Source organism: Epinephelus fuscoguttatus, linkage group LG19, assembly GCF_011397635.1.
Source record: "Epinephelus fuscoguttatus linkage group LG19, E.fuscoguttatus.final_Chr_v1".
Taxonomy (NCBI): Eukaryota; Metazoa; Chordata; class Actinopteri; order Perciformes; family Serranidae; genus Epinephelus; species Epinephelus fuscoguttatus.
This window is the reverse complement of record NC_064770.1, coordinates 19,655,857-19,682,169: the sequence shown is the minus strand read 5'-3', so window position 1 is coordinate 19,682,169 and position 26,313 is coordinate 19,655,857. Positions and strand designations below refer to the sequence as shown.

At 41.1% G+C, this 26,313-nt stretch overlaps 1 protein-coding gene across 2 annotated transcripts in view; it reads left to right on the top strand.

Annotated features, from left to right (window-relative positions):
• gcgra (glucagon receptor a) overlaps positions 1–26,313 on the top strand; it is a 59,822-nt gene that overhangs the window by 16,693 nt on the left and 16,816 nt on the right. The window contains exon 1 of one of the 2 annotated variants that reach the window (XM_049561894.1): positions 24,892–24,995. The exons of the other annotated variant lie outside the window; for it this stretch is intronic. The gene's annotated coding sequence lies outside the window, so the exon portion shown is untranslated. Of the gene's footprint in view, positions 1–24,891; positions 24,996–26,313 lie in introns of those variants that run through there. 2 annotated transcript variants of the gene reach the window in all.

Below are 26,313 nucleotides of genomic sequence, written 5' to 3'. Positions count from 1 at the left end.
TGAACCTTGAATTAATGAGTAAGGTGAAATCTAGACACCGTGGCTGGATTGGTGTTTCTAAAAGAAACACTGTGAGTGCAGCATCAAACCGCATCTCTTCACTCGCCAAGAGCACCAAGAGTCTCCAGCAGTGAAAAGCCACGCCAGTGTTTATGTTTAGCTTTTTTGGTATAATACTTGTTTTCTTTGCCGGCGAAGGTGGTTTCTTGCTGGGAGGTGGTGGTTGGGCTGGTGATAAAGGTTGCTTGCCAAGAACAGCAGTATCTTTTTCGTTTTAAAAGTTATGTGTTTTAAAATGAAAGCGTGTTAGTGTGGTGTAGTTCACTGTGCCACTAATCGGGGGTTCGAGGCAGCTGTTCTTCATCCTCTCATGTTGGACTGAGGGCAGACTGGATGCTACAGTGACTTACTTAAGGAAAAGTGGTGATACAAGACAGCACAGGCTGGAGCTAGCTGGTTCGCATGCTAATTTTGTACATAATTCTGTCACTTTAAAACGTCAAAGTTTCAGCCTTAAATAGTCTTTGTTCTGTGATTTTTATAGCATATTTTTTTTTCAACTTGTCCTCTTTTGCATTTGTAAGTGAGTGTGTGTATTGGAAGAACTTTAAGAGTGCAACACAAGGCCTATGCTATCGTCCACAGAAGCAGATATCCTCACATGACTGCAGGAGTCAACACTGCTGCTTGTAGTTAGCGCTGTAACAGGACATCAGCAGTTTGGAATGAGGGCTGGACACAAGTTATAGGATGTGAATTGCAGACACTGTTGGGCTAATGTCTTCCAGAGGAGTGTTTTGTCTGCGTTACCTTTGATGAATGAAACCCTTCTCTTAAGTTTTCAGTGGGGGTGATTGTTAGTGAAAGTTAAAAAAAAACCCCACCATGCCCTCCTGCGTCACAGAAAAGACTGCTGATGTCAGTGTGTTTTTGTCCTGAGGAACAAGACTTGGGCCTTCATGTGCTGTGTACACAACGGGAAACATTGACCTCCATCACACACGACACACAAACACACACTCAGTACTGAGGGCTGTGACAAAACCACAGGAAACACCCTCAAGGTTTAATGTTGGTTTTAGTGACTTAATCAAACATTCGTACAAACATGTCTCTTTGAATATTGTTTTAGGCTTGCTAAAAAAACACGTTTGCCAAGAATAATTTTTACACAACAAAATAATTTATGCATGTTCTGCTGGCGTGTGTCACCCTGCCACTCTTTCGTATATTACTAAGTTATCTAAGGCCCTGTTTATAGCTGGTGTGAATGTGCTTCCTGTGTGATCAGATAAGTGATGTGTAGACAGCTCTAAGTACAAGCGTGAAAAACACCCAATGTGTCCTCAATGCATCTTGAGATTCAATCACCTAGACCACATTTGCAGATGGTCTTGGCTGCATATGGCCACATTCTTTCAGCATTGTGTACACCAGGGGCAATTCTAGGATCAGAGGTTTAGGGGTGCTGAGCACCCAGAGAGCTGCCCGGCCAGACAAATTTCACTGTTTTGTAGATTTTAACTCAATTTCATTCCCACATTTGTGAAAGAAAAGCACAACACTTTTTGTGAAAGTCTGTGACTAAACCATCAAATCTGATAAAGGTTATTTAAATGCTGAGCCACAGCAAAATCGTGGATCGTACCAAACAGGAAGTTGGACACAGAAAAGACGAGAGAATCCGGCCAATTTTCAAAATAAAATAACAAGAGCATGCACTGAGGAATGTGAGGAGAAAATACCGTGTTTATAATTCAAAATAACACAACAATGCATAACCGAACACATTTTTCAATAGGCCTACCCTAATCACTTCATTACAATTTTAATTTTGTGTCACCGAGCCTATAGACATAATGAATAAAATGATCAGAACAATATGCCCTATTCATTCAGTGTTTATCCAACACGCTCAGTACATGGACATGCAATGACAAATTGTCATTAACTTACGTTATAAAAAACGATTAAAATATGGCCTTACCCATGTTTAAAATGACCTGTTGAAGTGAAAAAACGAGTACTGACGGGAACAGACGAGTGGAATCGATGTTTAACCGGAGTGGAGAGCGCAGGAGAAATGCCCTGCCTGTGTGGACAGTCAAGCGCCTGCGAGTATACTCACAGGACTTCTGCAGCACTTCCGCATCTGGTGTGTCCAGGCCGTTATGTCAACAACACTATATGAAGCAGATGAATGACTTTTGTCTGCTGGTGAGAGCATGAAGTATATAGAGTGGGGAGGTGAGATCGGGTCTAAGTTGTCATTTGAGATGTGTATGGAGACACATTCTAATGTCAGGTGTGAACAGGCAGACTTAGAGCTGTCAGCAGAGATTGTAGTGTAAAGAGACATGGAGACGTTGCGTTGTAATCCACCCACTCCACCAAGTTGAGTGATTCATCTGGCATCATGACATGAAACAGTGGTTTGGCAGTTGAACTACAAAACGACCAATGAGTGCAGCAGGGGGACAAATGAATAGCCAAACAGACCATAGGACTAATGCCATATTCATGTGGTTGTCAAGTGGTTGTCGAGCTTGAGGATGGAACCAATGAGACGCGATAAAAACAACGGCGACTGCAATGGACAAGATATATGCTGCTATTGACGCTGTTATAAATCGACATGTCTCCTCAATATCGGCAGACATTGCTGTTCCCCTCTTAAAATCCATATGTTGGCATGGCTATGCAGCAGTGTGGACTAAGAATGACTTTAGGGTGCTTTCAGACCTACAGTTTGCTTGCTTTGGTCTGAATCAGGGACTCATTTAGCTACAATGTTGCATAATTGCCTCAAGATGGTTCATGTTCTCACGGCAGCATTTACAAGTGGACCAGATAAAATGTCTTGCGTGAGAAAGCTGCTCTTGATTGGTCTGAATTTCCATGTGGGAAAAATCCAGGAAGTAAACCAAACGTTGAAGAAGAGTACACTTACAAGATAAATGTGACACTTTCTAATGTCACAGTGGAGGGACAACTACGCAGGTTGACTTTAGTGCTGGTCATCGTGGACTATATTGCTGTCATTGTTCATTTTAGTCAAACCATACAGTTTGAAAACGAGGTGCGGCTCCAACTAGAAAACAATGTTTTGATGCTTTGGATGCGCCAAATGTGCATATTAAGGCAGTACATGAGGAGGTGCACATTAATAATCCTCCAGGACTGTAACTTGCTCATGCTTGTTTGACCCAAACAATGCATAATGGTAACCAGACCATCTCTTCAAGAAAGTCTTGGTCTGGTTATTTTGGTGCACACCCCATTGCAATTGCTGTGTTCACATCTGCCCCAAACGAACCGCACTTAGGGGGCAAACAAACTTGAGTCCGATTGAACCAAACCACAAAAGGCAGGTGTGAAGGCCCCCTTAGATTCAGGCATGTTAGTCTCTAGTGATTGGTTCGAGAAAATCAAATCCCCCTCTCCCATGGAAATCAGTTCCTGTGGACACAATCTCAGATGGAAAAAGGAAATGGAGTCTGATATCAGGCATGTCAAGACTGATTGACTGATTGATTGATTTTTATTTATTTATTTACGTGTCATGCCACAAGTGGCCCATCCCACACGGGATTACATGACACCAATGAAGCATAGAAAAAAAAAAACATTTCATATGTGACTTCCAGTACACATAACAAAATTCAACTTTACATAACCACAACACACACACACACACAAAGAAAGAAAACAAAAACGAGACATAATCATCTGTACAATGTCATACTTCTTTTAACCCAGGCCTTTTCTATAAATTCTGCAAATAAAAATGTTTTATATTCAAATAACCATGTCAGCAAATCTGTATCCTGTCTCATCTCTTCCACTTCCAGTTTGTTAAATAACTTTACTCTTAAATCATGATAATATGGACAATACAAAACAAAATGAACTTCATTTTCAATTTCATTGAGATCACATAAAAAACAAAATCTATCATCCTCATTTGTTCCAACCCAACGTCCTGTTTCAATATGCAAAGGAAGAATACCTGACCTGAACTGGGCACACAAAGAAGTGTGTGTAAATGCTGGCTTGCTTAGTATGGAAATGGTCTGACATAGCCCCCACTAATCTGAAGCTGGAAATGTGTGGGAGGAGGAGATTTCAGAGGCTATACCACTAGTCGACAAACACTTCTGATACTGGCAGCCTGAGAGTCTACAGCAGTGCTAGCGGCTCTTTGGTCAGAAACCCCAAGTACTGGACAACTGAAATCTTGACATGTATGTTTGTATCAAATTTCACGGCAAACTATCCAACAGCTATTGAGACATTTTACTCATAACCACAAATACAAACCTCATGGTAGAGGGAAAGTCTGAGGATTATCATAAATCAATCTTGGCAGTTTACGGTAATCCGTCCAGTGCTTGCTGCAGACTGACATTGTCATCCTCAGCGTCGTAGCAGGTTGGAAAAAAGTCTGAGAAGCAAGTTTGTGAAGTTTGGGTCAAGTTGGGCCAAGATGCATTTAAAATAGATGTATAGAAAATACACTCTGTAACTGTACTGTGTGTCACATGCCGCATGGGAGCAGCGTGGGGAGCAAACACGTGACACAAACAAGCAGTGGAGAAGTTCACCTTGTATCATAGTAGATTATCAGATTAATTATCAGTCATTAAACCCTTATATTATTACGATAAATGAAGCAGTGTTTAATAACCAGGCATGATAAATCAGCTGCTTTCTTGTTAAATGTCATTGGGCGTCCTCTAAAATTTGGTCTCTGCTGCATCGGAACACTTCTGGTGAAGATTTAGATGTCACAGATAATTTCCTCTTGGTTGTACCATCTGCTGGCATCATGTGCCGAGCGTGTGTGTATACACTTGCAGAACTGAGCGGGGCATTTCTATTTTCCTCCCTGGCCCTCCTCACCTGTCTGCAGCAGACTGACGCGCTGGCTTCTTCTCTCTCTCTGCGCAATGATTTATGCTTGTTGCCTCTACAGCTCCCTTCTGTCAACCCTCATCTCCTCCCCTCCCTCAAAGAGCTGCCATTAGCTATGCTGTGTTGACGTAAACTAAACATTAAACATTCATTGCACACCGACACACTTCTTCTGTGGAGTATTATTCGTGCTCTCCACAGACCTGTGTTCAACTGCTGAAGGTCTTTCAAGAGCTCAAGACAGCTGCACACAACATCCATCCAGCCGCTCTTTTCTCAGGAACAGCAGATCTTCTCTGCAAACATATAATCAAGTGGAAGATAGACGCATTAAAATTCAATCCCCCACTTCTCTTTGTATGCCCTCCTCTAGTCTGTTAAGTTATCATGGCGACAGTGTTTCTGGGTGATTCTTTTTTAGGGTTAGTTTAGCTGTAAAATAAGAACTGTGTACACATGATGCGCTGATGGTGAAGGGTTAGTGGATCTAGAGAGAGTGAAGTCACTTAAGGGTCCTCATGAGGCTAGATGTACAAGAACATGTGTGTGCGCTTGTGTATATTTATGTGCTCATCTGTTTTACTGCCTAATTAGTCTCTGTTTGCTGATTGCATTACCTGCATTACAGAGCCACCTAAATGTTTCCAACAGGCATGATCTTGCAGGATGAAGTAACTGCTGCAGCTGTGACACAACAACATCCATGGCTCATCATTTCAATTTTTAACCAGCTTTAATGTAAAAAAACAAAACAAAAACAAAAACATGATATTTCTAAAAGGAGAACGTTTTTCTTTACGTTCCTCACATGTTGAAAGCTCGCTGCACATCGCTCTCACAGATAACGGTGTCAAAATATGCCAGTAGAAAGTAGGCATGTCACAATAAGAGAAATACCACGGTGAAAAAAGTTGATGTACTTACACACACTCCTTCATAATTTCAAACATTTCAATTAAATTGAATCCAAATGTTACTTTTACTCCCGGATGGCTTGCCTCGAATGCAAAGTACAAGTCTATGTGGATTCATCATTTATATATGTTAACATACAGCCTACAGTATATTAACGTATTTCTCCCCCATTGTTTTTGTTCACTAGCACATACAAGATCTGACAGTTGGCCTTTGTAGTAGGCCATCTGTCCCACTCCTCCTCCACTGTAACTGGACTGCTGGGTAAAAACTGACAGTAACAAGCGCAGTGTTTTAAGTACAGTTGAACATTTTTCAGCTCTCGGCAACCGGGGGAAAAAGCTGAAAGTGCAGAATAGACGCTCAGCACCTCATCAAGCTGACGATTGCAAAGAATTAACAAAGAACGCTGTAGTTGCATTAGTTGCCATCATCCCATGGCTGTCTAAAGAGCTGGATACAGCATTGGAGGCACAGTGCCGTTCATTCCTATAAAAGAGCCAACAAAGCCTTGGTTCCGCAGGATGAAATTACCCAGATCTTCAATATCATGGGGCCAAACGAACTGTAGAGTTTCGGTGGCCAAGTGGGTAACTTCTGATTTAGTGTTCACTTGAATGGGGACAAAAAAAAACCCTCCACCAAAATCATGTGGCTCGTCTAGACTTTAGAAATGTTATCGGACCAAGTGAATTAAATTAGATAAAAACACGAAACGAGTCGCGGAAAAAGGTCTACTTTGGACCCAGTGACACAGATATTGTAATTCCATGCTTGACCACTATGTGAAATTGGCTTCAAAGCCAGGCAGTGTTCCCGTGGGCTTGCATCTTCCACGTGTTCTTCTTCCTCACACATTTCACAGCAGACTAGAATGCTTAGTTGTAGACAGGTCCATGTCATTGGTTCGACAGCCCATTGGTTCGACATCCCATTAGTCCGACTGTCCGTGGTGCTGAACGGCTCACGGCGGGCGTATGGTGCGCCGCGACCGGCTTGAGGCGGAGCAGGCTCACGGCTTATGTGTTTGCCACTTTCTTTTTCATTTTAACCCACACCATGATCTTTTCCTGACCCTAACCAAGTGGTTTTTGTGCCTAAACCTAACCAGACCTTAACCACAGGGCATCATGATGACTTCAGAACGGACTTCGGAACAATGAATTTAATATGGTCGGAACAATGGGCTGTCGAACCAATGGGCAGTTCCCGTTGTAGACATATATGTTGCCCCATTAGGTCCGGAAGATTTGCATCCCTGGTATCTACAGTGCTGGAGAAAAACAAGTTACATCACATTATCAGAATTTTAGCATCATCTTGGTATGGAGGTATTGGTATTTGTGACGTCCCTAGTAAAAAAGAAAACAATCAAGTACCCACATTTAGTTAATGTTTGATTTGTTCTGTTGTTTTTTCCACCCTGAGGTTTTTGCTTCACTAAAAAGAAATGCAACTATACATATATGTTCGTTGGATAAAACAAGACATTTGAAGACATTACCTTGGATAATCTTTTTCTATTTCCTGACATTTTGAAGACTAAAACATTAATTGATAATAAAAAGAATTGTTTGTTGCTGTCCTTGCCCTAACTACATATGCTGTAATCACATATTTTGGTGACATGACAGTATGATAGCAGCACACAAACTTTCAGATAAAATGTACAGACTGCAGGAGCTCTGGATTTATTCTTAACGTTCCTGACCTACATCACATCTACAGCTACCGGGGCTGCTTTCCCCCCCTTGTGAACTCTGCTGCTCACTGTTCCGTGACATGTTAATATCTTGTTTGCCTCTGACCACACTTTCTCATGAATGACTGAGGATGTTGATGCTGCGCAGCGCATGTCGCTCCTTCTACAGTGATGAGAGCCAGGACATGTTATATGTTATTTTCCGATGTACAGACATGGGAAATGATAATTCTGGAGGTCTTGGCTGCCTAATTAAATGTCTGAAAACAAACCAGTGCAGAAGTGCTCAGCGACATGCAGCCCACGTTCATGGATCAGATCTCTCTTTGGCTTTTCACTGTCTTATCATATCTCAGGCTGATGTTTCCTTGTCTGCTCCTGCAACTCCAGCATGCCTAATTCATTCATAAGTGGGGTCAGCTGCAACAACTGAACCTGTATCTCCTCATGGGAGAATAACGGGCCCTTGAGTCCTATTTAGGCATCTCTGTAGCCCGAAACAAACAAGCAGCTGGAAGCCACAAAAAAACAACAGCTTATCTATGCATGACAAAACACAAATGAGACACCTCCGGCAAACCCAAATTATTTCGGGAGCATTGCAGCGCACTTGAGGCAAAGTTTACATAATCATGGCTCTAAGCATCTACTGTAAGTTTGTGTTTGTATGGGTACGCTTGAGAGGTGAGCGGGAGCAAGTGGCAGAGCACAATGTGTGTACAACTGAGAAGATGGTGCGGCGGATAAGTCGCTCTGCTTTCCTCTGCCAAGTGGTAGTGAGGAATTGAGTTCATTTAGATTAAGGATGGTACAGATGCTAAGAGGGGGAAATGGAGTGAGATAACACAGATGAGGAATAAAAGCGATAAAGAAAAGGAGGGGCAGGACCTGTGGGAGTCGAGTGAAATCGAGACAAATCACCTCAATTTACTTTGTGTTTCATAGAGGGAAAATCCCCACGTTATACCAACAGATTACGCATTAAGATATACAAGTTTAAACCTCTTGGACGTCTGCTTGTGGCCAGGTTGTAGTTCAGGAGGTAATTATTCACTATTACTGTCAACTGAGCCAGAGTGTGCTCCATATTTTGGAAAACATTAATAAACTGTAGTGATTGGTTTCTTAATAGGATTCACTCTTTTGCCACTTGGGATGACGCTGCTTACAGCTCTAAGGAACCTCAGTCTCACCAGTTATTTTAGGGAGCAGCTGCACACACACACATATCATATTAATATCTCCCACTTTAGTGGCCTGAAGGTTAGAAAGTAACCAGCTGGGAACAATCTTGGTGTGCAAAGTAATAAATCACAACCTTTTCCCAGAGAAGATAAGGTTGCAGTGATATTATCTTTTTGGTTCTATCAACAAAATCCCACAAAAGGACCAAAATCAACAATGGATTCAAGTTGTTAACAAGCTTTGTGTGTTTAGCTAAAGTCTGATATACTGAAGGTTATGATCTGCCTCTTTGTGGTACACCTCCAGTATTCTAAAAACACATGAAATAGCCATTACATCTGGATGACATGCAGTGGTAAAAGCATTTACCTCAGTACAAGTGGCATTACAAGCATTTATTTTTTCACATATGTAAAAGCATAGCAGCATTAGCAACAAAATGGCATTATAGTCCGACTCATTATGCAGAAAGGTCCCTATCAGGGTTACATTATTATTCTGTTATAGCTTCTTTGCATATGATGTCATCCATCAGTGTGCTGTCCAGATGGAGGGCAGCTGGAGGCAAAGACTACAGACACCGCATAAATGGCAATGATTTGCGTTGTTTACGGCTGTTCTGGTTGAACAAAACTGGGGAAAAAAACAAAGGCCACGCACTGAGAAACAGCGGCAGATGTTAATTAAAAACCTCCGTCTTCAGTCTGGAGGAGTGGAGTTAACTAATTTCAAACATAAACATTAAAGCGTGCTAATCATGCCCTGACTTGGATGCAATTACAATGTCCAATGACATCTTCATGTTTAGTCACAGTCCAGATTTTTAACAGCGTTTCACTAGACCTCTGGGAACGGTTGACTTTATAGGTGGAAAATAATAGCTAAAGTTAGCTAACATTAGCTTGTAAGGTTAGCCTGACAGCGATACATTACAGAGTTGAAATACAAAATGTGTTCTCAAACGGTGTGACGTGATGTAAATCCAGGTGTGTGGGATTCTTTTGATAACCACACATTATTATTGTAATATTAAACTGGGCCTAGTTATGTATACATTCTTTATTGACTGTATCAGTACATTGTGCACACTCATTTCCTAATTAAGAGGCAAACTCAAAATGAATTCTTGAATCATTTTGTAATATTTCATGGGTAATAGTTGTCAATTACTATTTGATATTAGTAAATAAAAACAAACATTTATGCCATGATATGAGTGATAATACACCTTATACACTGTAGAAGCTACTGTGCACAGATATAAATACAGGTGTGCCTTGAGATTTTGGCACACCCTTTGGTGTGCCTTGGACACACAGTGTTTGAAAATCACTGCACTGGACTGTTGTATGCTTTCATTGGCGTGCTGTGTAATGTTAGTAACATTAGGAGGTCTGGAGGACAAGTCATTTTTAAAAATGTGTCCACACTGGGCAAATCAGTCAAGTTGTGGGAAAAAATATATTTTTCATTTCCAACATGACTTTTAATTTTAATTAATACCTGCCTCCCACAATTAAAAACAAAGGAATGAATAACTAGGGCTATAAAAGTGGTCAACATAACATAACATAGCTATACTCACTATAATGTAATAACTAAACAAGGTGTTCACTGAATAAACTGACCTGTCCAAATGACACACGTGGAAGTATATACAGTGGCTTGGCCAAACCAAATAATACACGAGGGGTAACCAAAATGGACGCCAACTACAACTAAACACAAAGCAAAACTCACTAAACATGACAAGACATGACATGACAGCACGTGGTTTTGTCCAGTGAGTTGGCTCCAGGATTTAAGACTCCTCAGCCCTCAGCTACACCTTTTGCTCCACCAGGAATGGACCTCCCTAAACAAACACGGTAACTCAAAGACAAAGAAACAGATTATTAATATCAGACAATTTGCCTGTGTAACCCTACAATGTGTCCACTTAAATAAACAACAATGAAAGGTTAAAAGCAAATTGTGTGCAACTGTGTGATGTGAATTGTTTAGGTATGGTTGACCATATATAAAAGTAACCTGTGTAGATAACAAACTAATGGGTTTAAAGAGTGTGGCTGTGACCATCACACTGCCCTCCATCTGAATTTCATTGCATCACAGTAGTCACATGATTATAAACAAGTGATTGGATCATGATTTATCATACAGTTGTTAGTTCTGGCTGAGTAATGTGATTCGACGAGGCACTCCATTAGTGCTGCACTTTAAATTATGCATTTATCCATTCCACTTGAACATACTTCCACAAATAACATTTGTTTTAAATTATGAATGGTTGACGTTAAGAGGGAGAGGGGGAGTAAAGAAGCCTTGGTGCTTCACTGCAAGCCTTCAGATGTGTTCGTATGACATCAGTCAAAGTCCAAGCATACTGTCTCAACCTGTTAACTCATCTGAGTCACACATATGCCACCGGAGCGACTCTTGTGTCTCTGGTTGCACAATAAGTGGAAGCATACAGATAAATGTAGGATGATACAAAGCAGCTGGCCTGCAGTAATGTGTAGACCTGTCTTACACAAAATAGCAAGCTAGTTTGCAGGAGAGTTTACGTGTTGCTTGGCAGCAGTCCAGTCCCAGTCCAGTCAGAGAACTGTTTGTGTTGGTGGAGCCAAATAAGTGAATAAATAAACAAATAAATCATAATCTGTTGCCACTTATTACTGGTAACTACTAAATGGCACTTGAGGTCAGGCTGTTGTAGTGAATATGAGCTCAGCTGGGATTACGACAGCTCTCCCTCATATGTGATATGGCCTTATTATTCCAGCGGTACTTCAAGGTGCAGCTAATTTTAATTACCTCATGTACTACTGGGTTTATAGACATCTGTGTCCAGTCATTAAACTTATAAATAAACTTGATAAAATATTCCCATTTATAGATTCAAGATTTCTCAATGAGGGAGGGTCTAATTTAAGAATCTGACATCAAGCTTAAAAAGGTACAACTGTAATTAAACTAAGTAAAGAAGATATCAGACACAAAATACTCTTCCCAAGCTTTAAAACATATGGGATGGGGGGGATCTTTAATTATAGTACTTATTTATTAAATAACTTTTCATCAATATACAGCATGTCTGTCATCATAATGAATATAGTGTTGTTTTCTAGCACAGTCTCACTCCAAAGCTGCCGAAATCCAGAGCTTGGGCAGTGACTTGCAGCGTCAGAAACCAACGAAAAAAGCGCCTTTTAACGTCTGCATGATATGCAGCCAGTTGCCGTTATACTAATATGGTGCCGGATGGTGTCAGGGGTAAAAGCGGTGGGACAAGGACAAAAGTTAAGGCGGCGAAAGTGCGAGTGGGGGCGAATGGGTCCAACAAACACTGACTTTGACCCAAGAGAACTGTGTTCGCATTTTGTAAGATTCTAAAGCCAAACCCTGGTCTTTTTTCCTGAACCTAACCACGTGGTTTTGTTGCCTAAACCCAACCATGTGTGTTTGTTGTTGAAGGGAAAAAAATGTTAATTTGCGGTGTTGTACTGACATAGTACATTTATTTTGAATCTTGAAAGAAGAGAACTTTACACAGTCTCTTAGAACATCAACAACCAACGCACCCAGGATACCTTGCACGTCATATGTGGACATGGAAAGTCCATGACCAAACGTCAATGAGTGCGTTTACATGGACAGTTTAATTCCCTTTTCATTCAGAATGAAAGTTCATTCCTATTTAAAGTGATCTTGTAAACACCTAATTCAGAATGAAAATGGCCAGTGCGATTGAAAATTCAATCCAATGTAAGGGGCTGGAATATTCCGTTTCTAATCCCGAATGAAAGAATTTCTCGCACTTGTATACACTCATTCCTCTTTAAGTTCATTCTGGTCTTTCTGTGCATGCTTGTTTCCTTGCCTGGCGCGGAAACGCCATGATGTATAGCGCACATAGCAATGGGCTGAGATAGAGCAATCGGACTTGTTGCACTCACTGGTTTCCATTTGCCAAAGCACGGTCTTCTGTCTCCCTTCTTTGACCTTCTACCTCCTCTCAACAGACGAAGCATTAGCCGAACAAGGTTGTTGTCGTACTGCTGCTTCAAGAATATAAGCAAAACAAGCCCGAAAAAGGCACTAAGAACGGCTTCATCAAGCATCATGTTATCCAGAGCGAGGACTACAGTGTTTTCTTCCGGTAAATGTAAATACGTAACATCCGCCCCGCCCCCTATCCAATCAGAAATCTTCCCTGCCCCAAACCTTGCGCAGACCCGAATACAGGCAATTAAACTGATCTCCCGTGTAAACCCTCATTCGGAATGAATATTTCCCATGTAAACTACCTGGAAAAACTTTATTTCCGAATGATTTCATTCAGATTTATGTCATTCTGAATGAGAAGCCATGTAACCGCACCCAATGATGTGACGAGATCGGAGTGAGGAGTATTGTTTATTCCTCTCAGCACATGAGATCGAAAAATTACTTAACAGTTATGTTTGTTATATCAAAGCAACTGGTCTTCCAGTGCAACAAAGTTCATGGCAATAAAGTTCTTTGCTTTGGAAAGCAGAGCTAAATGGTAAACAAACATGGCAGCACACCAGTAAGGTGAGACAACACGTTTACCTGTCGTTTTCTATATGTTCTCGGCATTTATCCTAACGATATGAGGTGGTCTTTGTGAAGAAAAGCTTGTTTAGTGTTGTAACTTTGCACTTGAAGGTTGCCCGTTCACTTATGTTTTAACAGGTCTGATGCTACTAATGCGCCCCGGCTGTATCTAGGCTAACGGCTAACATGCTAACTATTATTTTTCACTAGTCACTTGAAACAAATTTAGGACGATAGGAGACAGGTTGAAATAAACCGAAATTTCCCTTTAATGGGATAAATTCATTGTTGGCTATCCTCTCTAACAGGAGCAACTCAACCAACATCCACTTTATAAATGCTTTGTACATGAACTGTTTAAAGCTTCTGTGGAGGTTCTTCGCTGCTGCACAGGAGATGTGTAGTGTGTTTACGAGAGCAAAAATCACCACTGGCTTGATGCAAAAATGAAACTGCAAAAGAAAGCATAAAGTCGTCGTCAGCACCCATTATCTTGATTGTTTACTTGAGCTTTGTAAGTGAAGCCATGAGTACGGAGCAGTATCGCAAGTGCACCAATGTCAAAAACACCCAGGGTTAATTACCTCTTTTTAAATGTTCCATTCATTGTCTGCCTTGCTATTAAGCAGCCCCTGAGTACACAGTATGACTTCTCCCTCTGCAGCTTCTCTCTTCTCTCGTAATTTTTTTTTTTTCTTTGGGGCTGTACTGCTTTGCTGAATATGGTTTAAGAGAGCCAGTGTATCTATGTATGGGGTCCAGGGCGCCGTGCAGCTTTGCCACTGTGTATGACAAACCTCACTTTCCTCCTAGTGTTTGATAAATTCCAGGCTTTATTGCGGAGTGACAGAACAGCATGACGCAGCTCAGGGGATTACTGCACATAAACACTGACTGCCAGCATCCATAAGGGCTCGACACACAATAGTGCCGCATGGATACACATAGAGGACACATGGTGTGGGGATCACCCAGGCCTTTTCATAATTCAGGACGTCTATTTGGAGTTAACTCATAAACATTAAACATTACAGAGGGCACTGTTGGAGGGCTTGAGGGGGTTCCTCCGCTGCACATATCAAACATTTAATGACTGTGAGAATAGTTCATGTTGGGAATACCTCTGAATTTGGTGAGTTACAGCAAGTCAAGCAAGTTTGCATACGTCTTTGTGTCTTTCTCCATCTCTAGTACGTCGCCTCTGTGTTTGTTATGGAGCCTCATTTCTGTTGTATTCTCAGAATCCCATCAATCCTTCGTACGGGACATAAATCATCTAACGAGAGGAGTCTCATTAGTGTCCTCATATCTCCTGAAAATGCTGATTGTGGCTCTTTGAAGTTTCCTGATCTGCTTTGTCACCCTGCCAAGTCCAATTTTACTCTTCCTGATGGGATTTCGCTTGTATAGAAACCTTTTTTTAGAATTTCCCTTGGAGAGAAACTCGGTCCAGAGATAGTGAAAGGATTGCTTTTTCTTCTGTCTTTCATGAAACTCTGTATTTAGTTATTTAATTCCCTTAACATATCCAAACCCCATCAGACTTAATTAGGCAGGTTTATCATGTGGCTCTGATAACAGTGTTTGTTTGTCAAACAGTGGCCCCTGTCCCTGAACTTGAACCCTTATTAAGCCAAGTTGTGTAGTACCAAAGCATCGTAAGAAAGCCCCCTTGTTACTAATCCTGACTTTTACTGTAATTCACTTAAAGCAACATCACTGAATAAATGAACCTCATCCTTTCACACATAAAAGGCTGTTGACACTATAGCCTTACGATACTCATTTGGCAAAGATAATGCTTTTAGTAAATGTCACAGTAAGGACTGTTTTCTATTCCTACACAGCTGAGTGTGTTTGACTTGTCATGCGAACCTGCAAGTGCTGACAGGTGAAATGTTTTGAAACTGCTGTGTTTTCCTCGCTCCTTGCTCGCTTGTTTACACGAAAACTCAGGCAATCGTTTTGAACGTTGCAGGGAGATTTATTGCTGTAACAGAGCAGTCATTTTTATACTCAAGAGACAACTCTGAAATGTTTACTAGCGAGCTGTGTGCTTTATATAATGCTTTTGGTGGAAATATACAGTCACAACTCACTGGTTTGGATCACAGACTATATAAAATAATTGACGTAGTTAAGGTGGCACCAACCACTGGTTTGTGGACTGTCATTTTGAAGCCTCGCGTTTAGCATTTTGGCCGTCTCTATATTGGATTTTTGGAGCCAGAAGTGACCATATTTGGATGAGAGGGTCAAGGTGTGAATGAGTAAAAGGGGGATCTGACTCACAGACTGTGGTGATGCCTTGCAGACAGCCTGTCTCTTAAGCAACCCTGCCCTTAAATATGAATTTAAGCGTTAATAAAATGTAAAGTTATATAAAAATTTGCCCCCTGTACAGTTATCATGAAGGGGGAAATTAGCTATATAGACCAAAACCATTGTTTGTTCCAGGCTGTAAACATGTTTATTTCCGCTGTAAATTCTGGCATTTTAATATGGGTGTCTGTGGGGATTGATTGGCTTCTGGAGCCAGCCTCAAGTGGCCACTAAAGGAACTACAGTTTTAGCCACTTTCGCATTGGCTGCATTTTTCAGCCCAGGACATTGCCACTTTATTTGCATATATCACCCTAATTCATTTATTTAGCAGCTTTCAACTGGATTTCTGAGTTGTTTGGGCAGTACAGTATCTCAAATTTGCACTCAAGCACAGTACTTGATGATACACCCACTGCCTGGGTGGATACATGGATACATGCACTGAGGTTCTCTGCAGATGCGATGTTGTCCCTCCTGGTCTTGTGTGGCAGAAGTTGCAAAAACACTCAAAACTGCCATGAACAGAGACCTTTGATTCCAACTATTAGGACTGTACCACATAGTTTAAAGCTTCCAAGCTTCATTCGTCACGTTGACATTCAAATTCTAGATCAGCATTCAAATTTCTGCCAAGCTTTGTCTTTTTCTCGCATGTCTATTCATTCTGTTTGAACTAATTTGCTGATAATGATCAGGCTACACTCATATTACTTGTATTAGTATTGTAAAATTTGTGAGGGTTGCTCACACCAGACATCTGCACTGGACTTTTCAGATTAAGAAAAAAAAATCGCTAATACTTTGATTTGAAAAGTTCTTATTCGTTTTATTGCAATGTTTGTTGTAGCGTAATGTTACAAGGCGTAAGAACTATTTAATGATGATTTAATGCCGTTACTGGATTAGCCCATAATACTGCATATAAACATGGATGACATGACACCTCCCCAAACGTGAATCCAAAACATCTGGATAGCCTGCTGGTGGTTGGCGTCAGTACAAGGTCATTAATCCTGCTCTCTTCATGTTCCCAGACAGGACATGAGCCACACAAAAAACTAAGTACACATCAAATAACTTTTCTCCAACAATGGTTTCTGTCTTTTCAGGTAGCTCTTATCATGCTAATATATGTTCAAGTCTTAATTTTTCTGATAAGTTTGGTTTTAATTAGTTATTTGATGTTATGAAAAGAAAGGGAATTTGATAACATGGAGCTCGCACTGTGCAGATTCTGGCTCCAAAGGATGCTACCAGCACAAGATGGCAGTGGCCGTATATCTGGAATGTTTTAGCTTGAGTTTTGCACAGTGTGAGGATGTGGAGACATGTTGTCCATTTTCATATACAGTCACTGGGTTAGCCCGCTGCATACTTGTGTTTATGTGGACAGAACAAATAAGTTAAATTGATTAAAGAAGGTTGATTTGATTAAAAAAACAAGGCTTACTCATTTGTATGAATCACTTGTTTTGGGATTTTTTTTTTTATGGTGACGACATTATAAAATATCATGAGACATTCAAAGCTTCATTTGAACCCCTCAAAAGAAGCTTCAAATTTAAAAAGAGACATTCAGTACAGCCCTACTTACAAATCTGAGTAACCAGTTAATTAGGTGCACTTTAACCATCCAATCCATGCGGTGTTTTTGTCCACCTCCATTAGAGTATTCCAAGTACCTTTCAATGCAAGTTCTCAGATAATGATTCTTGGCATACTATATATATTGTATAGATGACATGCATCTATTGACACATGCGTAACAAGTGATGCCAGTGGCTGAGGACCTTGTGTGGGCCAGCTTCACGGCTGGTGAGATGTAAATTGAAGTGGGGTTACCACAGAAACAGTGAGTGCAAGTAATACAAATAATGATATGTCTTCATGTCCTTTTCCCTGCATTTCTGTGCCAGCGAAATCAGTGAATATCAGCGAGTACACAGGCAGAGACAAATAAGCCACATGTTCTTGTTTGTAGCTTGAACGGGTTTATTCCTGCCAAGCTCAGACCGCAGACAGGATCTGCTGGATGGTGGTCCTGCTCTTTGTTCAAACTGTAATTACACTGTTGTCTCAAAATCAGGTTTTAGTCTCAGAGAAGTTATCTTTGTTCATTTCGTGGTTTAGAGGCTAAGGCATAGTTGGAAACTGTTGGCTTGTGTTATCAGGAGGCGTGACTGGCTGGGCTTGGTTCATGATCAATATAATCCTTTCTTTAAAAGCAGCGCACCTCTTGTAATGGAAATCTTAACAGTTTCGTGATGAAGAGCACAAACAGGTCCTCCCAGGAGGAAAGTGCTGCTTTAGCTCAGAGGCTGAAGAATCACCCCGTGAATATATTAGCTGAAATAAGCAGCTGAGGGCAGATGATGTTGGATTTGGGGGAAGGAGCACATTCCCCTCTCATTCATGGATGGATTGATTTGGGGAATTGTTGTGTATCAACGTGTCCAGCATGGCATCCATTTAAGGGGTTGAAAAGCTTATAGCAATAAGCAATAAGATCAAATTGTATGTTGAAGTCACAAAAACAGCATGGAAGAAATGACGGCATCATGTAGATCTGATACATGAAAAAAAAAAACCTGTAATATTCGACACCGAAATTGCACTGCAATGTGCTTTATTATTACAGTTGCCAAAATACATAGTGGTTATCCGCAAAGAGGAAAAAAACTGTACAGCCAACAGAAATGCCAGTTTTCCAGCACATAACCCTGCTTTCTGTTATGATCAGTGACCGAAGAGCGAGAGGATGAAGTCATTGTTTGTATTAGATGTTTTTGGGACTTTACTATTCACATTTTAATTATGTATTGGTTTAAAGAAAACATAAACAGCTACGTTATATTAGCACAATGACATGACCAAACCTTACTGGAAGAGGGGGATAAATGACACCAGGAGGTTTTGGGGGGCCTCAATAAGCTTGTTTGCCTGGAACTTCACCAGTGTTTAGGATCGCCACTGACCATAATGAGACTGAGACTGATATTGATGTTTGTTTAGAATGAAAACACATATGTAAAAACAGACAGACTTGATGCAGATCCCAGTACAGATTTATGACCAAAATACATACTAAGCAGGACACTTCACTGTCGAAACACTGAGTTTTCAGTGTTCTCATTGTCATGCAGTCACCTCACCCCAGCTGAATTACCTCAGACCTAATTTAACATTTATGTACTGCAATTTTTTCGTTACTTATGAGCCAGCATAACACTGAAAACAATATATAAGCAAATATCAGCCAGTATATGGACCTGGGTGATATATGAACCCTCCTTTAAGGCTTTTCCGTTGCCAGTTTTGGCCGCATCGAGTCAAATAATTTTTTCATTTTCAGATTTTAAATAATGTTGCTTGATGTTAAGGGGTTGTGTTGTGTTTTGCGTATGGTGCTCTTTTGTGTGCTTGGTTATGTGCAATACATTAGTGGCTGATGTGCACTGCTGTTATGTGTAGTATGTGTTTTTATGTCTTTTTTTATGATGTGTGCCTTTCATTTTTTCTGGATTGTTATTGTAAGGCAGCAATGCTTGTGCAGCTCCTGAGTCCAAGACAAATGTTCCTACAGGGACAATAAAGTATATTGTATCATATCACATTGTATCGTATCGTATCGTATCGTAATGATGCCATGTTGATTTACATGTCCTTTGCCAAGTTGTGCCGAGTCACCTACCAGATGACCCATAACTGGAGTTGGGCCAAAGAGTGCCTGATCGCCTCCAAGTGGGTTGTGGTGACATCAGATGGGCTTTCTCATCATTATTTAGTGTCAACATTAATTGACAATTCAGTGATATGTTTAAATAGCTTCAACTGTCTCTCAAAAACAGCAAAGAGAAAAAAAAGAATGGCTAACACTTGGTCTGTGGGTGAAGTACAAGCCCTGCTTGCTGTTTGGAGCATATCTTGCAGGGTGATGTAACACAGGTGGCGCAGCAAGATATGAGAAGGTCTTCTGAGACATTGATGGGCATCTGATGTACGTTTGTGCAGTGCTGAGCAAAAATTGAAAAACGTTGTCAACATTCATCAGTTAAGGGCATGCCTTCAAGTGGGTAGCCTTGTTGTATGGAGATACAGACGTCCGCTGTGGTTTAGCATGTGTGTATGAAAATGGAATATATCTGTCAAGTTTTCAAGTTTCAAGTTCTTTAAAGGTGCTTCATGTGAAATTGAGAATCTGGGAGTTGTCTTGACCCGGTTCTGCACATGGAAGTGGCTGAGCCGGCAGCTACTAGTTAGCAATGCTAACTCCATATACAGCACTAAACAACAGCAACAATGATTAACAATGTTAACCAGAGTGAACCAGAGGGTGGGTACTTCACTTCTGTGATGACTCCGCAGTAACCATCTTGTGAGCAAAGTGCAATGTGGCGGTGATGAATTAGCCACTGAGATACACACATGCACACACAGCCAGACCGGCTTACCACAACAAACCACAGAGACGCTCTGATTACAACACAAGCAGAGGTAGCGTGACTTCATTCTCTTCTCAGGACACCATTACTCCACCATATGTTTACATGGAAAATAGTGGTTTGCTGCTATATATTAATGCTCTGAATGCAGTTCTTTTAATGTCACATGCATAATTATTATAAAGAAGCAGTTGCTGGCAATTCTCATTGAATATGTATCAGTTATTATTATTAATTTATAATATTCTTTAATCTAAAAAAGTCAAATCTGGGCTCATCCCCTGTAGTGATGATTGCTACATATAAATCTTTACACTGGCAGCTCAGTGTATGAAACAATAGCAACAGTGTAGGCTGGTGAACATGGTAACTGATAATCAAAGGTTCCCTGTAGGGTTGTTGTTGCCTCACAGCAGGCACAGATCACAGGTCTAACACACCTCATCAAAGAGTGTATGTACTTCCCACACACATGCCCATGTACAACACAGAAAAGCCCCCATACACTCACCCTCACACAATACAGGTACATCTCCAATGTTATACAAGTGTTTGTCATTGTTCCCCGCCCACATTCATCAGACGTAACCCCCTGAATAGGAAATGTGAATGTTGTGAATAATGAGGAGGCTTGGAGCATGCAGCCGCAGGGTCAGCTGGAGCCGTGACCCATATGGGATGCAGATGAGTCGCGGTCTGCTCTGTGGCATTGTAACCGGGTCAGTGACAAACGTTTTGAGCAGTTCAGAGGTTAGCCATATAACACAGCTGCTGAAAACTGAACCACTTTTTTGTTGGTTTTGTTTTTGGCTTAACATTATCTCCATTTATATTCCATCCATGCATCTCACAAACACATTATCATTCCTGTCATATGTAGTGTGAGAATGACACAACCTTGTACATACTGATTGGAGGCTATAAATACTGTGTGTTTTCCTCCCAGTAAAAACTCCTCTGGAGGCTGTGGAGAGGAGACAAGTGACGAATAATCAAAAACTTAGAGATTCACTGTATTTGTACACGTTTATTGTTTCATAGATGTCGTAGAAGAAGAGTGAAATACCTGAAAAAAGATGTGATATTTTTTCTGTGACTACTACAAAGCACAATTTAGTGACCATTTGCATATTCCAGTGAGAAGTGTCGGTCCTTCAACAAAATGTCGTACAGTCCTCCAGCCGACACATTTGACCTGCATATTCAGTGAAGTACAATGTCCCGTTGACTTTTCTGAGCACGTTTCTCAAAATGCAGGCATGTGAGAGTGGCTAAAGCCCAGTTATGGAATATTTTAGCAGGCCAGGAAAAAAAAGTACACTAGCAAATTGTCATATTTTACCGAGGCATGGAAAAGGTAAAATGTAGAAGCCTGTGTTAAAGGGGCGAGCAAAACCTTTGAGTTGACACATTTTCCGAACGTTTCGCAGAGAAATGCCAGCATGCAGCGAACGATTAGCCAAGCAGTGCATGACGTATCCACTAACAGACCTGACAACTGAATCCTGCAGAAAGACAGACTGACCAAATTAGGCTACAACTGTGATGAGCATGGTAACGTGGTTGTTAGCTTTATGTATATGCTGTGTATATACATGTTGTAACAGGAGGTGCTATCCCTCACAGGCACGTCCTGGATTATGTAGACTTGGTGAAGGTGACATAGCTACATCTGTTAGAAGCCTTGAACTATATATGGTCAAACTCATCACTGGAATGAGTGGATTCTCCTCTTCATGCACTGACTTTTATGTAGCAGGTGTAAAGAAGTAAAGATTGAGAGTGGGGGTGCCGATCTTACAGACCCTGTCTACATACAGATATTTATGAAGATGGCTGTTTCACCCCTCTATTATCAACGTGACCTTCATTTTACAAAACACCTCTGTCCACATGAGAAGAATTAGCTGTCTTCTGCAGACTCTCCTCGTTGCAAAGGCAGTAAAGTATACAGATCATAGACTAACGACGTACACTTTGCACCCTTTAGCACACATCTGTCAGCACTCTGTAGAGCCAGACAAGCATGTTTGTGTTGGTTGGGAGAGAGAAAAGGTCATATGTATGGAACATTATTAGCTTACAGAGCACCACCACTTTATGTTATTCTCACCCTCTCATCACTGTTGACTTCCCTTTGATATTACCAGAGGAGCACACTCAGAGATATGATTGATGCTCTGGACATGCAAAAGTTTTCCTTCCACTCCTCACAGACAACAATCCTACTCTTACAGTTATCCTACCATCTGCTGCTTCAAGTGAGCTTGATCCAAAACCACAGACGCTGAGGTGGACCAAATAAAACTGGGCACAGAAGATGCCTCCGTTGGTCCGTGAAGTGGTCCAGAAATAGTTTAAGTGTAAAGTAGTCATTAGACCAAGCAGTGCTAACAGAACAAACCGGTCATCTGCCATTGTTGTTATTGTTTCTTGGTTATTATTAAGCAACAATGGGCATTGGTGAATTTTCAGCCATGGAGGTTGTTGCTTGGTCCACAGAGATAAACAGTAACTGGAGCATAGGTGTCAAACATATAGCCTGTGGGCCAGAACCAGCCTGCCAAAGGGTCCAATCCACCCCTCAAGATGACTAGATTAAGAGGTGCCAGGTTTCAGGAGCAAGTTAAACAATGTGTTGCCTACACCATGTAAAATTCTGCTTTAGAGGCCTTTTCACCCTGACAAGAATACAGTTCTCTGACATAACAATCAAGACTTACTGTGATGAGGTTTAAAGATATTGAACATTGTGCAAAATATTGTCAGCCAGCAGCTTGAGTTCAAAAGAATTTGTATCAGGAAATGTCTGGATAAATGCACATGTAATGATAGTGAGCAGTAGACTGACTGAATGTAGAAAAACTGATACTGTTAAAATTGCACTTATTTTTCTTAAGACATCTTACGCTGATCATTTGTTTGTAAAAGGATAAATGTCTACAGAATGTACTTGTAATTCTTTACACTAAAAAAGGGAAAATATTGGAGCTGATGGTACTTAAAGGTTATTGTGCGATGGTTTCATTCGTCTGGCCAATCTGAGATCAAAGTGGTGTCCCAAAACAGAATTGAGGTAGTGGAAGTGGTTTCCAACACTTAAAATCCGCCCTAGATTCCAAGGGAGCCCCGACCCATGCTTTCAATGAAGTGGAAGATGACATTTCCCAGAACACCTTGCGAAGTCAGCAACTTCGGCAAGTTCTGGAAAACATTTTCACTGTACGATTGGAATGAAGGCTATACAAACAACAGATGGTTGAACTAGCGTAAAGTCATCAGCGACTCGGTTGAAGACAGCGTCAAAATATTTAAACAAATCCACTTACCCGAACAAAAAAGATCAGAACTAGAAGACGGAGAAGAATAAACATAGCACACGCCAAACACAAGCGCTGGAGCTGGCATTTTCAAACCTGAATGACTACCGGTACCTTGCGTCGCTACTACGCGTGACATATGCCTGCACGTCAGTCACGCTGATTTGCATGAAATGGTGTCCCATTACTTACGGAAAGATCTCTACCCTAATATTTCTCACTTCCCTCATCAAGAGTTATCTTGCAAACAAGGGCGCTCAATACCAAGTGGAAGATTTAAGGGGTAGAAATGGGAATGGGCCTAAATCGAGCTGTATGTGGCCCATGAACTAAAATGAGTTTGGCACCCCTGAACAAGAAATTTGTGCACCATAGAAAGCGCTTTTCAAAAACATATGTCTCAGTGATCTCCTTTGGCAATCTCTGATTGAACATGGACAAGAGGCCAAAATGTAGAGGAAAATATCCATCATCTGTTTACATGTAGACATGCCCTGACAGTTGCAGTAAAATCTCCTCCAAAAGTTTGTAAGCTCTGTCCTCTATAGGTAAAGATTTCTCCTGGGTTTGTTTTCTTGTGTGATGGTGCATTTCACATTGCTACAGCACAGTTCTGACGCAGTTGAACCACAAAATGCGTGTTAGCAATCTGAAACGTCAATAGTAAACTTTCAGCCTCGGAAGCAGTTTCTCAGAATCAAAGCACAGCAGCTTTTTTTTTTTTTTTTCCTGCATTCACATTGAATCCCAGATATTCATCAGTCATACAGGCAGAGACTTATTGCAGAAAGAAAATATTCAGATGTGGATGACACAGAGGGTGGCTGCTCTCAGTGCTCATGCACAAGACACACATTGACACTGACACATGCACACTCCAGAAAAAAAAGGCTTTTGTTGTTAGTTTGAGTTCAGTGAGCAGCTGAGGGAGAGCTTCCCTTTTGATTTGTGTAATTGTAATCTTTACAGCTGAAGGACTTTTGGCTACAAAAGGCTCTCTGGAAGAACTCAGGAGCCTTTTGTTTTTTTTGGTAACATTTTCGGTGTGCTGCTGAAAATGCAAATGAAACCACTGATCCACTTTTATTTATAATTTGCTGATATGTTTGTTTGTAAAGTAGGGCATCAACAGGAAGCTTTAGTCAGGATGAATTGCCTGTTGAGTCACAGTGATATGAGCTGTAACTTTGCCTTGATCGTATTGAAGTAAGGTTGATTTTGTGATTAAAATCTTGTTTGTTTTGAAGAAACATCCCCCTCAAAAACACGCTGACACTTTTCTGGGAACAGCTGTTGGTAATGTACCATGCATAACTAGTTCAGAATGGGTTTCCAAAATGTTGGCATGTCTCCAGAGGGTTTGTGGGAAAATCACTCACTGGAGTTAAAGCAGACAGGTAGTTGGTGATCAGATAAAAGAACAACAGCTGAAATGCACCGAACACAAGTTAATCCATCAAGATGCCGTGTTAATGGTTACAGCACATCTCACTGAAAGAAAGAGCAACCGAGACTGAATGAGAACCGAGGTTTCCTGCACGGTTCATTATCTGCCACACAGCTGTCTCACAGGAAACCCACGCTCCAGCAGTTTCAGAGTCAAGAAGTCAAGTAAGTTGATGGAACTTATTGTACAATAACAAATAGGACAGATAAGAGTACTTGCTAATCAGAGATCAGATTTGTCTTGCAGCGTGCAATGCCTAGATTTTAGCGATAGCCCGTCTTCCTTGTGGAACCCAAGTTGCAGAATGTGTCGCAGCACGATGTTCTGTCTCCTCTGAACTCTGCCTCACCCTATTATCTGATAGTGAGGCTCTCATCCAGCACTGTCATGCTCAGAGTAACATCTGCAGCCCTAAGGTATGAGCGTGATGCGCTTTGCCGTGGCTTATTTAGTCAAAGCACAGAGAGCGGACAGAATATACAAAGCAGTGGCTGTAGAGTTGTGCTGCATCTGTTTGGTTGATGTCTCTGTTACATATTTTAGAAAGCTAGGTTAGTGAATAGTGCTTCAGTATTGATAAATGCACAAAGGCCGCATCATTGCAAGGTATAGTTGTATAGTTGGCCTCAACTCACTGCTGCACCTCTGCATCTGGAAATGTGGATGATGGATTGTTGCTCGGGGGCATTTCGTGAAGTGGACAGTTACTGTGTTTTCCAAGAGGTTTGTTTTTAATCCTTGCTGCTCTCCCCTCAGCCCGCATTCATGCATGCGTACTCCCCTTTTCTAATTTTATTTGTTAGACAGTGTAATCAAATGAAAGGTAAGTACTCTTGAGCAAACAACAGTAATTGTTAGTGGGCATTGTATTGAGCCATCCAACATGCACTTGAACAAAGAGCAGGTTTTATGTTGTTTGGGACATTCAGGGAATTTGCGTCATTCATTTGATTGTCAGTGTATTTTTCGCACAAACATAAATAAAATGACCAGGCATTATTCATACACATAGCTGTCTGTCCTTGCAATAAATGGGAGCAACGACCCTTTAGTTGTCTGGGGAGAAAAAAAAGCATTGCATCATTTTTCACACGTTGAACACACCCCCAGGCCAAGGTGAAATATTTTGGTTTGCTAACTTGTTTCAGGATGAAAAACACCAAAGGAAACAGGCCCAAACTATCCGAGCAATCCCTCTGGCTCTGCCTGACTCTCCGCAGTCGTTTCATCTCTTAAATCAGATGTTCAGCAATAGCAGTCAGAGCTCCAGGTTATTTCCTGGAACAGACAGAGAGCTAGCGGGGCAAAACAACACATGTTCCTGAGGACCTCGAATGGTCTGGATCCTCAGCAGACCGACCGATTCACAGCTTAGTGGGAGTCCAGCAGGATATCACAACAGCAGAATATACAAGCCTAATTAGCCTCACACCTTCAAGCCCATTAGTTCCACTCCAGCCCCCACCAAATGGCTGAAGTGAT